This window comes from Rutidosis leptorrhynchoides, chromosome 1, assembly GCF_046630445.1.
Source record: "Rutidosis leptorrhynchoides isolate AG116_Rl617_1_P2 chromosome 1, CSIRO_AGI_Rlap_v1, whole genome shotgun sequence".
Classification (NCBI taxonomy): domain Eukaryota; kingdom Viridiplantae; phylum Streptophyta; class Magnoliopsida; order Asterales; family Asteraceae; genus Rutidosis; species Rutidosis leptorrhynchoides.
Window position 1 is genome coordinate 727,852,876 of NC_092333.1, and position 12,483 is coordinate 727,865,358.

Here is a 12,483-nt window from a genome sequence, read left to right on the forward strand (position 1 = left end):
CTTTGATCTCTAAATATCAAGAAAATATTTCTTGATGATTCGGCCTTTTCTGAGGTATTCTAGTAATTTGACAAGTCAAGATCGTGCCATTACAATTTCCTTCCTAGAACATTAACAATGTTCATTCCGAAATTTATATCTGCGAATTCTGGACCATTACAAGCGGTGCTTAATCGCAAGAAGAAGAAACGAAAGGACAAAGCTTCGAACTAGAAATGGGAGTATAAATCATAGCAAATAGAAGAGATCATTAACTGTGGATGATAATGATTATAGAAGAAGCAAGGACTTTGAAATATAAGGGAAGATATAAAACCCAACAACAACCTAGAAATCACAAACCGTATATATCAATGTATATAGCAATATAAAGATACGGGAGAACTAAAAATACTATAAAACCAAGAGTATAGTAGAAGTAAATAGATTCTTCCAGAGGCAGATGAAAAAGAAGAGCGACAGATATGAAAGTGAGGAGTATATCAAGAATCAGCACTGGATGAAGCATATTGACAAATAATTTAAAATATGAGTTGAGAAGGTGTGAGTTGTAAGAAAATAAATGAGGTGGATTTATAGTGAAATATCCGACAGAGAAATCAAAATGGATTATCGCATTAATTCGAAGAGGATCATAATTTTGTTAATCGCCGAATAATCAAATCCAATATAGATTACAAAGATTTTCTTTTCGGAGATCAATCGTGATGACGTCAAAAGATACGACGAATCACTATTATCTTATTTCATTCATTTACGATAACTTCACTCACACGCTTCGAGTAATCGAATTATTTTATCAATTCTTCTTGAACATGATAAAACTCTATAATCGTTATAATAACATTCTCATTGTTAGTCATGACGACCTCTATCAAATTTCGGGGACGAAATTTCTTTAACGGGTAGGTACTGTGACGACCCTGAAATTTCCGACCAAATTTAAACTTTAAACTTTATATTATTTCGACACGATAAGCAAAGTTTGTTAAGTTAAATCTCAAGAATTTTAAACTGTGTTCATACATTCATTATAACCTCGACCAAATTCTGACGATTCACTAACCGTTATATATAAATAGATATGTATATGTATATATATATATATTATAACTTGAGAATATTAATAAAGTATTAAACGTATAATACTTTACACGAACGTATTTGTTTCAATATGATTTTCGACGAAATTAAAAAATATATATTAAATGATTGAATTATCAGAAACATTGAATTATGATTACAAGTCTCTGTTGAGAGGTCCACTATGATTTGAGAAAATCTATTCCTCTTAACGATATTCAAAATAATTTGTAAAGCTATTTATAAATAAAAACAAAAAGTGTCATTTACGAAAGTTAGACAAAATTTAGTGGAGAATTGGTTTCCATAATATTCTATTAATCTATTTTCAAACGTACAAAGACGTTTTCAGTTTAAAAAAGAACTTTATTATTAAAACGTATATAACTTTTATAAATATCTAGAATCACTTTTGACAACTCATTACTTAACCATTATAATAAATATAACGATATTTATATTTTATTTCATTAAATATATATAACGATTTAAATTAATATTATATATATTTATACGCGTATTATACATACATAGTTTTTATACTTTTACTATACTTTAACTTTACCTTTACTTTACTTTTACTTTACTTTAACTTTAATAATTCACTTTAATAATTCATACTTTAATAATTCACTTTAATAATTCATACTTTAATAATTCACTTTAATACTTTAATAATTCACTTTAATAATTCATAATTTAATAATTCACTTTAATAATTCATACTTTAATAATTCACTTTAATAATTCAAAAATCTATTATAAATAGAATTCAATAGGTTTCATTATTTCATAGAAACTTGAAACTATATTTCTCTAAACTCTCTCAATCGATATATATATATATATATATATATATATATATATATATATATATATATATATATATATTTGCTCTGTATTATTTCAAGATATTATTAGTATACATAAAATATTACGACGGAGTACTGTCCGAGTGATTTCAAAATAGTTTTTTTTTTTTTTGAATGAGTCAAAGCTAAGGAAATTATGGGTTATAGCTATGGTGGTGATGGGTATGGTTCATGGGTATGCTCATGAGGTCAATCTAGTGTTTATCATCTCCGTTGCGTCTACGTACTTCCCTGCAATATTGAATCTCAATATTGATACGTTCGTGAATCCGAGGCCAACCTTGCACTTGTTAAATGACGTTATATGTATTTTTACTACGAAATACAGTATTGTGAGTTTCATTTGCTCCCTTTTATATATATTTTTGGGACTAAGAATACATGCGCTGTTTTTATAAATGTTTTACGAAATAGGCACAAGTACTAAAACTAATTCTACGTGGGTTTAAACCAGAAATATACCCTTAGCTTGGTAACATTAAACTACTTGTCTATGTATGGTAGGCGCAAATCCTAAAGATAGATCTATTGGGCCTGACAAACCCCATCCTGACTATGGGATGCTTTAGTACTTCGAGGTTATTTTAAACACACCTGATCTGGTGTACTTCAGAGGGTAAAACATGAACGTTAAGGCTTGTTACCGAGTGCCTACAACTTATAGAATACTTTTATACACTTGCGAGTGTACATATATTTATAAACGGAAATCTTGTGGTCTATTAATATATTGAAATGATTGTTATGATAAACCCATGAACTCACCAATCTTTTGGTTGACACTTTAAAGCATGTTTATTCTCAGGTATTAAAGAAATCTTCCGCTGTGCATTAGCTCATTTTAAGGATATTACTTGGAGTCATTCATGGCATATTTTGAAAGACGTTGCATTCGAGTCATTGAGTTCATCAAGATTATTATTAAGCCAATTATAGTTGGATGTATTATGAAATGGTGTGCATGCCGTCAACTTTCGTTGTAAAGAAAGTTTGTCTTTTAAAAACGAATGCAATGTTTGTAAAATGTATCATATAGAGGTCAAATACGTCGCGATGTAATCAACTATTGTGAATCGTTTATAATGTATATGAACGGGTCCTTTCAGGTTTCGAGTGGTCGTAGGTTCAAATCCCAGCAACTGCAACTATTTTTTTTTTGGAGTTCAAAAGAGGTAGTTTTCCTTATTAAGTATTAATAATAATAATAATAATAATAATAATAATTATTATTATTATTATTATTATTATTATTATTATTATTATTATTATTATTATTATTATTATTATTATTATTATTATTATTATTATTATTATTATTGTTATTGTTATTATTAATTGTTGTTAGTATTATATTAAAATTTATAGTATGAGTTCTCTTATTATTATTTTAATTATTAATAAGTAATATCAAAATTTCTATTATTATTATTATTAGTCTTATAAGTATTATTAATATAGCTAGTATTGTTAATTTTATCATTTAAGTATTATTACTAGTACTATTATTATTATGATTATTATTATTATTATTATTATTATTATTATTATTATTATTATTGTTATTGTTATTACCACATTTATCATTTTTGTTGTTATTATTATTATTAAGTATTAGAATTATTATTAGTATTGGTATTATTAATAAGTATTATGAATATTAGTTATTACTATTATTAATATCGCTAATATAAGTAGTAGATGCCAATTATTATTATTGTTATCATAACCCTAGTTACAATTATAATTATTATTATTATTTCTATTACTAATATCATTATCAAAATAAGTATTATTATTAAGTAACATGATTACTAATATTATCATTATTACTATCAAAAACTACCTTTTTACGCAAATGAATATTTTGTACATAAAAAATACATTTATTACATATACTATAATTATATTAAAATTTCACATAACTATATACATCAAACCTACTAATATTATTTATATAAATACTTACAAATAACAAACTATCAATTTTTAAATATAACATTAAACAAGTATGTATATAAATATAGATGTATTAATATAACTATATAAATAATAATCATTTTCAAATATATATACAAACTAAATATATAATATATAAAGTTATAAGATATGAAATTGTTTGATTATGAAAATATTTTTTAATATAAATACGAATGATATAGGTTCGTGAATCCGAGGCCAACCCTGCATTGTTAGATGTCGTCTTATGTATTTTTACTACAAAATGCAGTATGGTGATTTTTATTTGATTCCCTTTTACTCTTTACATTTTTGGGACTGAGAATACATGCGCTGTTTTTATAACTATTTCCTAAATGCTTTTGAGATATATTTTTGAACTGAGAATACATGAACTGCTTTTATAAATGATTGACGAAATAGACACAAATATTCAAAACTACATTCTATGATAGAATTATTTGTATTCAGAGGTTCGATTTAGTAGTTAGTAACGGTGAGATGATTTCGTCATTGCACTACGCGTTAGCTACCGTTTTAACTACCATCGGTGAGATGATTTCGTCATTGCACTACGCGTTAGCTACCGATGTATTGTATTGTATTGTATTGTACTATAGTCGACTTTGTAGTTGGTAATGGAGGGATGATTTTGCATTACGTACGCATTAGCCCCCGCTTCAGCTACCCTCGGAGGGATGATTTTGCATTGCGTACGCATTAGCCCCCATTGTAAGAATTATATTATATTAACTACCACGGTGAGATGATTTTGTCATTGCACTACGCATTAGCTACCGTTGGTAAGTTGTTTGAAAGGTTTCGGTGTTCTTCATATGAATGATTTTCCAGCAGTAAGCAGACCTGCACAGATTGTTTTTTAAATATGAGCATCTTGTTGTCTATTATATTATTGAAAACTGATTATTTATGATAAACTAATGAACTCACCAACCTTTTGGTTGACACTTGAAAGCATGTTTATTCTCAGGTATGAAAGAAATCTTCCGCTGTGCATTAGCTCATTTTAAGGATATTACTTGGAGTTATTCATGACATATTTCAAAAGACGTTGCATTCGAGTCGTTGAGTTCATCAAGATTATTATTAAGTCAATTATAGTTGGATATATTATGGAATGGTATGCATGGCGTCAACTTTCGATGAAATGAAAGTTTATCTTTTAAAAACAAATGCAATGTTTGTAAAATGTATCATATAGAGGTCAAGTACCTCGCGATGTTACCAAATGTAATATATTCGTCCTGATGGATTAGGACGGGTCATTAAAATAAGAGTCCATCTAATTGATCATTAATCAATGTCTTTATCTTCTCTAGAAGGGTTGGGGTGTATCGCACCAAAGCTTGCCCTATTTGTCCCGAAAGATCATTCGCCATTGTAACTACATTGGATTCGATTTGTGAGCCTTCGATAGATTCTATTGACGGGGTGTGGACGTACTCATCGTCCTCATCATTACCTCTATTTGGAGATACAATAGCCATTCTGAAACAATGTATATAACTCATTAGTTCAAACACATGTATCAACAAATTATCATAACATAAGAGACCGAGAGAATTCCCAACTCATTTCACCGTGACCATAATAGATGTTCATGCGTACTAAAATGATGTAATGGCAATGGCCGGTTGTCATTACACCATCGTATTACGCACTTAATCATTTATGACTCATGGTTAATAAGCATTAAACTCTTCGTCCAAATCACCCACAATCTTAATACTACACTATAGGTCTCGTCAATAAACTCTTCCCTATGGAGCATGGCATAATTGTTCAGTCTCAACTATCATGCAAGTTCTAAACTGCTTATCCTTTATCAACAATGGTCTAAGCCTAGATAATCCCTATAGTGGATTATCTAAGTTCCTTAAACCATAGCTCTGATACCAACTTTTAACGCCCCGAAACGACATAATTTTTTTTTTAGTAACTGCTCAGACCAAGTGATATGCCGCGGCGCGACAATTCTTGGTCACGGCGCGGTAAATCAAAAGATTTCAAACTATGATGATAGCCCTCCTGGAATCAAAATATTTGATATGTCGCGGCACGACATATAGGGTCGCGGCGCGACCTTGCACGGTTGCTGATACTGTTCTGCAACTTGATACAAAAATCACCTTTTCACTATTTCATCATTACCCAACACATTTAAACAACATAATACATAATCAAACTTAATTAAAACAGTTTCTTACATCGTCAAACATTACGGAAATCTTTTAATCAAGAGCAACAGATTTACACATCTTAGATATGCCATTTGGTCCCAAAACTTAAAAGAAACATAATTTTCAAATACAAAAGACTTGGCGTTGATAAGCGGTATCATTAAAGCTAGATTCGAAATAGGGACTTGCATTACCACTTACTATATGACCAAAACTCCGCTATCCTTATATAGGCTCCTTACCTTCTCGATGTCCTTTCGTTCCTATAAAAGCATAAAACAACATGGGGGTAAGCTTTTACGCTTAGTGAGTTATAGGCAAATAAAGTAGCACATATCATTGAGCGTAATCATTTCTTCACTTAGCCTTTCCAACCCAAACGGTTGCTTACTTACTTTTGGATCCGACCCATTACTTACCATAGACATAACTTACTAAGGCCAATCCTAGTAATTATGTCTAAGCTAAACATAACCATAGGCATACACATATGCCTAAGCTACCTTAATCACATTACATTCATACATACATACATGGACACCCAAAGTGTCTAAGCTAAGTCATACCATAGACAAGATCGCTAAGTAAGCTTAATGACCTTGCCTAAGCTAATCATCAACCATCGATACAATTATTAGGCGAACCTAATAATTCTATCTAAGCTATCCATCTAGTGCACTTATTCGTTGCCCTCTTGCACGAATGCAACCGGGAACACTAACCCACTCTTGACCCGCTCAATTTACCCCCTATAAACTCACCTTGATTAAATGAGGTTCCTTGATCACTTGAAGCTCCTATGACTTGATTAGCACCTATACATGAGCTAATTTCATCAATAACATTACTCAACGAAATCACAACTTTCAAAAGCTTTCAACACTTTCATACACTTACACATTGACTTAATCCCCTTTTTACTCCAACATTCACATGAACACTTATATACATAACATGTTTAACTTATCTTTTCACAATTTCTCTAGTTCATCTCTTACAATCATGATTTGAAATTCTTTCAAACATTTCATCAAACATCAAATGTGCATAAACCCATTTCTACTACTAGCAACCCTAAAACTATCATTTATTCAAATATCATTACTTACAATAATAACAACAATTCACATATAAACTTTCCCCTTTACAATGACTAAGTCTCATAAACATTTTCATTGAGGCATTTCATCAAACACCTTGTGTGCATGACTTGATTCAAAGCTATAAATAACATCCATTTCATCACATTCACAACATACACTCAAATTGCAAGTTCATACATGAACTTACTTCCATTATCAATTACAAATTCGTTTTTAACCAAACAAATATGCATACACACATCATACAACAACTCTTAAGCTTTAGATTCATCTAAAACACCCAATTCTAGTGATACTTAGATATAAAAGTTCATACCTTGTCTTTAGGGATTTAAGAACCCTAATTGTGCACCCTGGAGAAGAAATTGAAGATTTACAACTTGCTATAATGATTAGAGCACACTAAATTACTCTAATTTCTACTTGAATGTACTAATTTCTTCCAATTGGAGATTCTCCTTCTTCCTCTTGTTTGGATCGACACACACAAGCACACACTAACACTCTGTATTTTAATTTGCAACAATAATAGAAATTCTGCATTTTTACATCTTTTATTAAATTAACTTTGTTTTATTTGTTCTTTCTACCCTCCCCACCAAAACTCTATTATGGGAGGTCCTTAAATCTAACTTTGCGTCTCTAGTCCTTTCCAACTTAACTAATAAATGAGATGACCCGACCCAATCCATAGGGACGAATACAATAACATATGATAACATTGCGAGGTACTTGACCTCTATATGATACATTTTACAAACGTTGCATTTATTCTTAAAAGGCAAACTATCATTACATCAATATTTGACATTTTCGTCTAACATTTCATAATATCCAAATGACCTAATCTGTCATTTACTTATTTATATTCTCTATTGAACTCCAATGACTCGAATGCAACGTCTTTGTATCATGGCTTAAAAGGTCCCAAGTAGTATCCTTAACATGAGCTAATGCACAGCGGAAGACTTAATTCATACCTGAGAATAACATGCTTTAAAACGTCAACATAAAGTTGGTGAGATATATAGGTTTGATGCTAGCAGCGTTATAACAATGGAACACAAGATTTCATATTTAAACATTTTAATAAAAATATTCTAAGTGGTTGAGCACTTGGTAACCATACTTAACATTTAATCACGTCGCATATTCCCTTTATTATGAAATCTTACTAAACCGTACCAAGGTGTAGTCACGAAACGAAGTACTGTGCAACCGTTGAATACTGGTCGTCCAGTCCGGTTGGGGTTGTCAGGCCCGATAGATCTATCAACAGGATTCGCGTTTACAATACCGCTGTAAATATTAGTTACCAAGCTACAGGGAAGTATGCCAGTGGTACAACTCAACGTAGAATATATTTTTCAGTTACTTGTGTCCATAGCGTAAAACATAAAATACATGTATTCTCATCCCGAAATATTTAGAGTTTAAAAGTGGGACTATATACTCACTTTTGTCTTGAAGATATGTAATTTCGACTTGGTCTCCGATTGATATCACAAACCTATCCATATATAATATATCAATACCTTTTCTTTTTAAACAATCGTCACATATATATACTTATAATACTTTTAATAATTCCTTAGTCCGTAGTTAGCAGTCCGATGTTAGTAATTCAATTTTAATGGTTCATATTTAGTTGTTTAATAAACCCCCAATGAAATAAATAAAACCCCCATCGTATATGTATTGGTCGAGATTAATCTTGACCCATGGTACCGGTGTTGTCAAATGACGTGTTGCGTACATAAAGTACCGGTGTTGTCAAATGACGTGTTGCGTACAATCATGGGATCTTATGATTAATCTTCTCGTATTGTTTACGGGTGATCCTGAACCATATAAAATTAAATTATGAGTACATATGTATAAAATATCATGTTACTTTAGGAAGATGTGATTTATTTAATTTTCTCCAATTATTTTCGTGGCTAAACTAGTCTTGGATATCCGATTTTGTTTTGGTCATAATTTCTTCGTTACAACTCCGTTTTTGTTGAATCAACTTTCCACTTCCTTGGATCGAGTCCCTCTTTAAGAATATGAACTGTAAATACCTTAGTTTATATTCGAAATCATAGGTCATAGGTCAAATTTTGGTGAAACTTATGAAGTTAATTATTTTTGTTACAAAAACATCATTTAATGACCATTTTTCTAAAAATACTTATACTATGAATTAAATCATGAAATTTTTATGTGTTAACATATTCATAAGAAATATCATTTTTCCAGAATATAAACCTCCAATTCAAAGTTCAAGATGGTTTTTAATTATCCAACCCAAAACAGCCCCCGGTTGCACTCCGACGTCATAAAAACAGTTTTTTAAGGTATTCTTTGAAAAACCAAGTTATACCTTGTTAAATTAGCATATATTTAAGTTATATTACAGGTCTTGAAGTATTTTAAAAGTTAAGTTAGAAGGATCTATTTAGTTTGCAAACAAGTTTGAAATCATTCAAACCGTGTTTTTGTTGTTAAAATTGTATACCATACAATAAGATAGCTATATATATATGAATTGAATAAGGTTATGAACAAAGTTACTACCTCAAGTTACTTGGACAAGATTGCTGTAAAAGAGGAGTAAAAACCTAGAACCAAAAGAGTGATGAAATTGGATGAAAGATTGGAAGCAACTTAAGACATAAACTTGAATTGAAAGTTGTATTTTTGTAGTGTTTTTGTTGATCTTTTTATGGTGGTGTTTAAGGTGATTCTTGAGAGGATTTTTGCTGGAGTTCTTAGAGAGACATGAGGCTAGTAAGTGTGTGTGTTTAGCTAGAGAAATGATGTTCCAAAAATTGAAAATGGATGCATGTATTTATGGTGGTGTAAAAGGTGTATAAATTTGTAATTTTGTGAAAAGATCTTTTAATCATGTGAAATTGTCATACTAAATAACAAAAGTAGTTACCTTATACATAAGGCATGAACAAGGGCTGGTTGGTGGTGATTTGATGTGTATATACCAATAGTAAATACGTATAGAAGCTAGGTATGATACGAGTACATATACTCTAGATATACGTATAGAAATCTTGTGAAAAATGGAATGAGGATTCAAATATAGCTATCTTTTGTGAATATACTTATATTGTTTTATGTATTTAAGTCTTTAAAAGTGATTAAATACATTATATATACGATATATGTATAAACATTATAGGTCGTAAGTATTTATGTCAAATAACGTTACGTATAGTTATCGTTTTGAAAGCTTAAGTTAGTAGTTTCAAAATATACTTATAACTTATTGTTATTAATACAAAATGAGATATTTAAACATCCTTAAATCATGTTAAATATGTATATATACATATATATACACAAACGTATAATTAACATATATTGTATAGTTCGTGATATCATCGGTCAAACTAGACGGTTAAACGTTATGTAAAACTCTTTTCAAAATCATAAATCTCAACAATTTAGATTGCTTATCATGTTGGTAAGTTTTAATTTATGTAAATATTAATCTTATAAGTGTAAAACGATCGGAAAAATCCGGGTCGTTACAGTACCCACCCGTTAAAGAAATTTCGTCCCGAAATTTGGTAGAGGTTGTCATAAATAACAATAGGAATGTTTTCATGACGAATATGAGGTATTAATAGAGTTTTATCATTATTGGAAGATATGGATAAAACGATTCGGTCATGTGAAGCGCACGAGTGAAGCTATCACAAAAGAATGAAATGAGTGAATATAGAATTGTTTTAACCGATGTCGAGATTAGGATTGATTTCCAGAATTTAAGGGATTTAAAGAAAATCTTATGTAATAAGATTTGGTTCTTCGATGATTTAGAAAACAGGATCTCCTTTGATTTAATGCGATAATCTGTTTCGATTTCTTTGTCGGATATTTCACTATAAATCCACCTCCTTCCCTTTCTTACTTCCATACCTCACATCTCTTACTCTTCCTCCTCTAATTCATACCTTAAGGTATCCTTTAAAATGCTTCATCCCGTTCTGATTTTTGTTATACTTCTAACTTTCATATCTTTCATTCTTCTCTTTCATCTACCGCTAGAAGAATCTATTCACTTTTATGATTTTCTTGGAATTATAATGTTTCTAATTCTCTCGTGTCTTTACGTCGCCATACGTATTGATACACACGGTTTGTAGTTTCTGGGTGGTTATTGGGTTTGATATCTTTCCTTATATTTCGATGCTCCTGCTTCTGTTTTCCATAATCATTGTCATCCATAGTTAATACTCTCTCCTATTTGCTGTAATCTATACCCCAATTTCTATTTTGGGACTTTGTCCCTTCGTTTCTTCTTCCCGTCCTTGAGTCAAGCGATCAATAGTTCGAAATTCGTAGGTATAAAATTCGGAATGAACATAGCTAATGCTCTAAGAAAGGAATGGTAATGGCACGATTTTGATTTGTCAAATTACCAGAATATCCTGGAAAATAGAACTATCAAGATGATTTGTTCTTAATATGTTTCGGAATTGGATAGAATGTAAAAGTCGTGTAACATGGCACATGATGACGGTACTGTGAATCATCATATTCCATTAGAAACTTAACATGACTTACTGTAATATAATGAAGTTGATCAAGTTTCATTATATTATACTAGTTCATGCATCAGTTCCCAACACTGCTTCAGAACATTCCTATTTTAAACTTGAAGGATTTAGAAACTAACACAGTTTCCTTTATATTGTAACGCAGATATTACAGAGAGATAAATGATTTCAGATAAGGATAGTGGTGAAAATATCTTCAGAAATATTGAGGATATTTATAATGAAAGATATGATAATATCTTGGAATTTCTAATGTCGAAGGATGATGATGAAGATTGACCCGTAAGGGTTTAGATTCAGAAGCAAGGTGTTTGCTACAGAATCGTCATAATTCTTTATGTACAAGTTTAGTCCTTGTAACTTGTTCAGAGTCTCCTTCATGGTTTGTTCAATTCTGTTTTCAGTACCAATTTTCTATCGAGCGTTCCTAACACTTCCTTCTTTTATCATCAACATTTGGTCATTAAGACCTTCTACAACATGCTGCTTCGTCAGTATTTTCAAAGTTATCGGATCTGGGTCATTGGTTATCAAACCAAGATGGTTTAAGGAGAATTGTATTTTTAGATGATTAAACGCTGATGGTAATATGATGGAATATAAAAGGTTCTCCGGTAACGATGGCGAAAGAACAACGTATATATATATATATATCGAGATTGTAATAAGAGTAGTCTTACTGAGATATCGAAGTGGAGCTGTG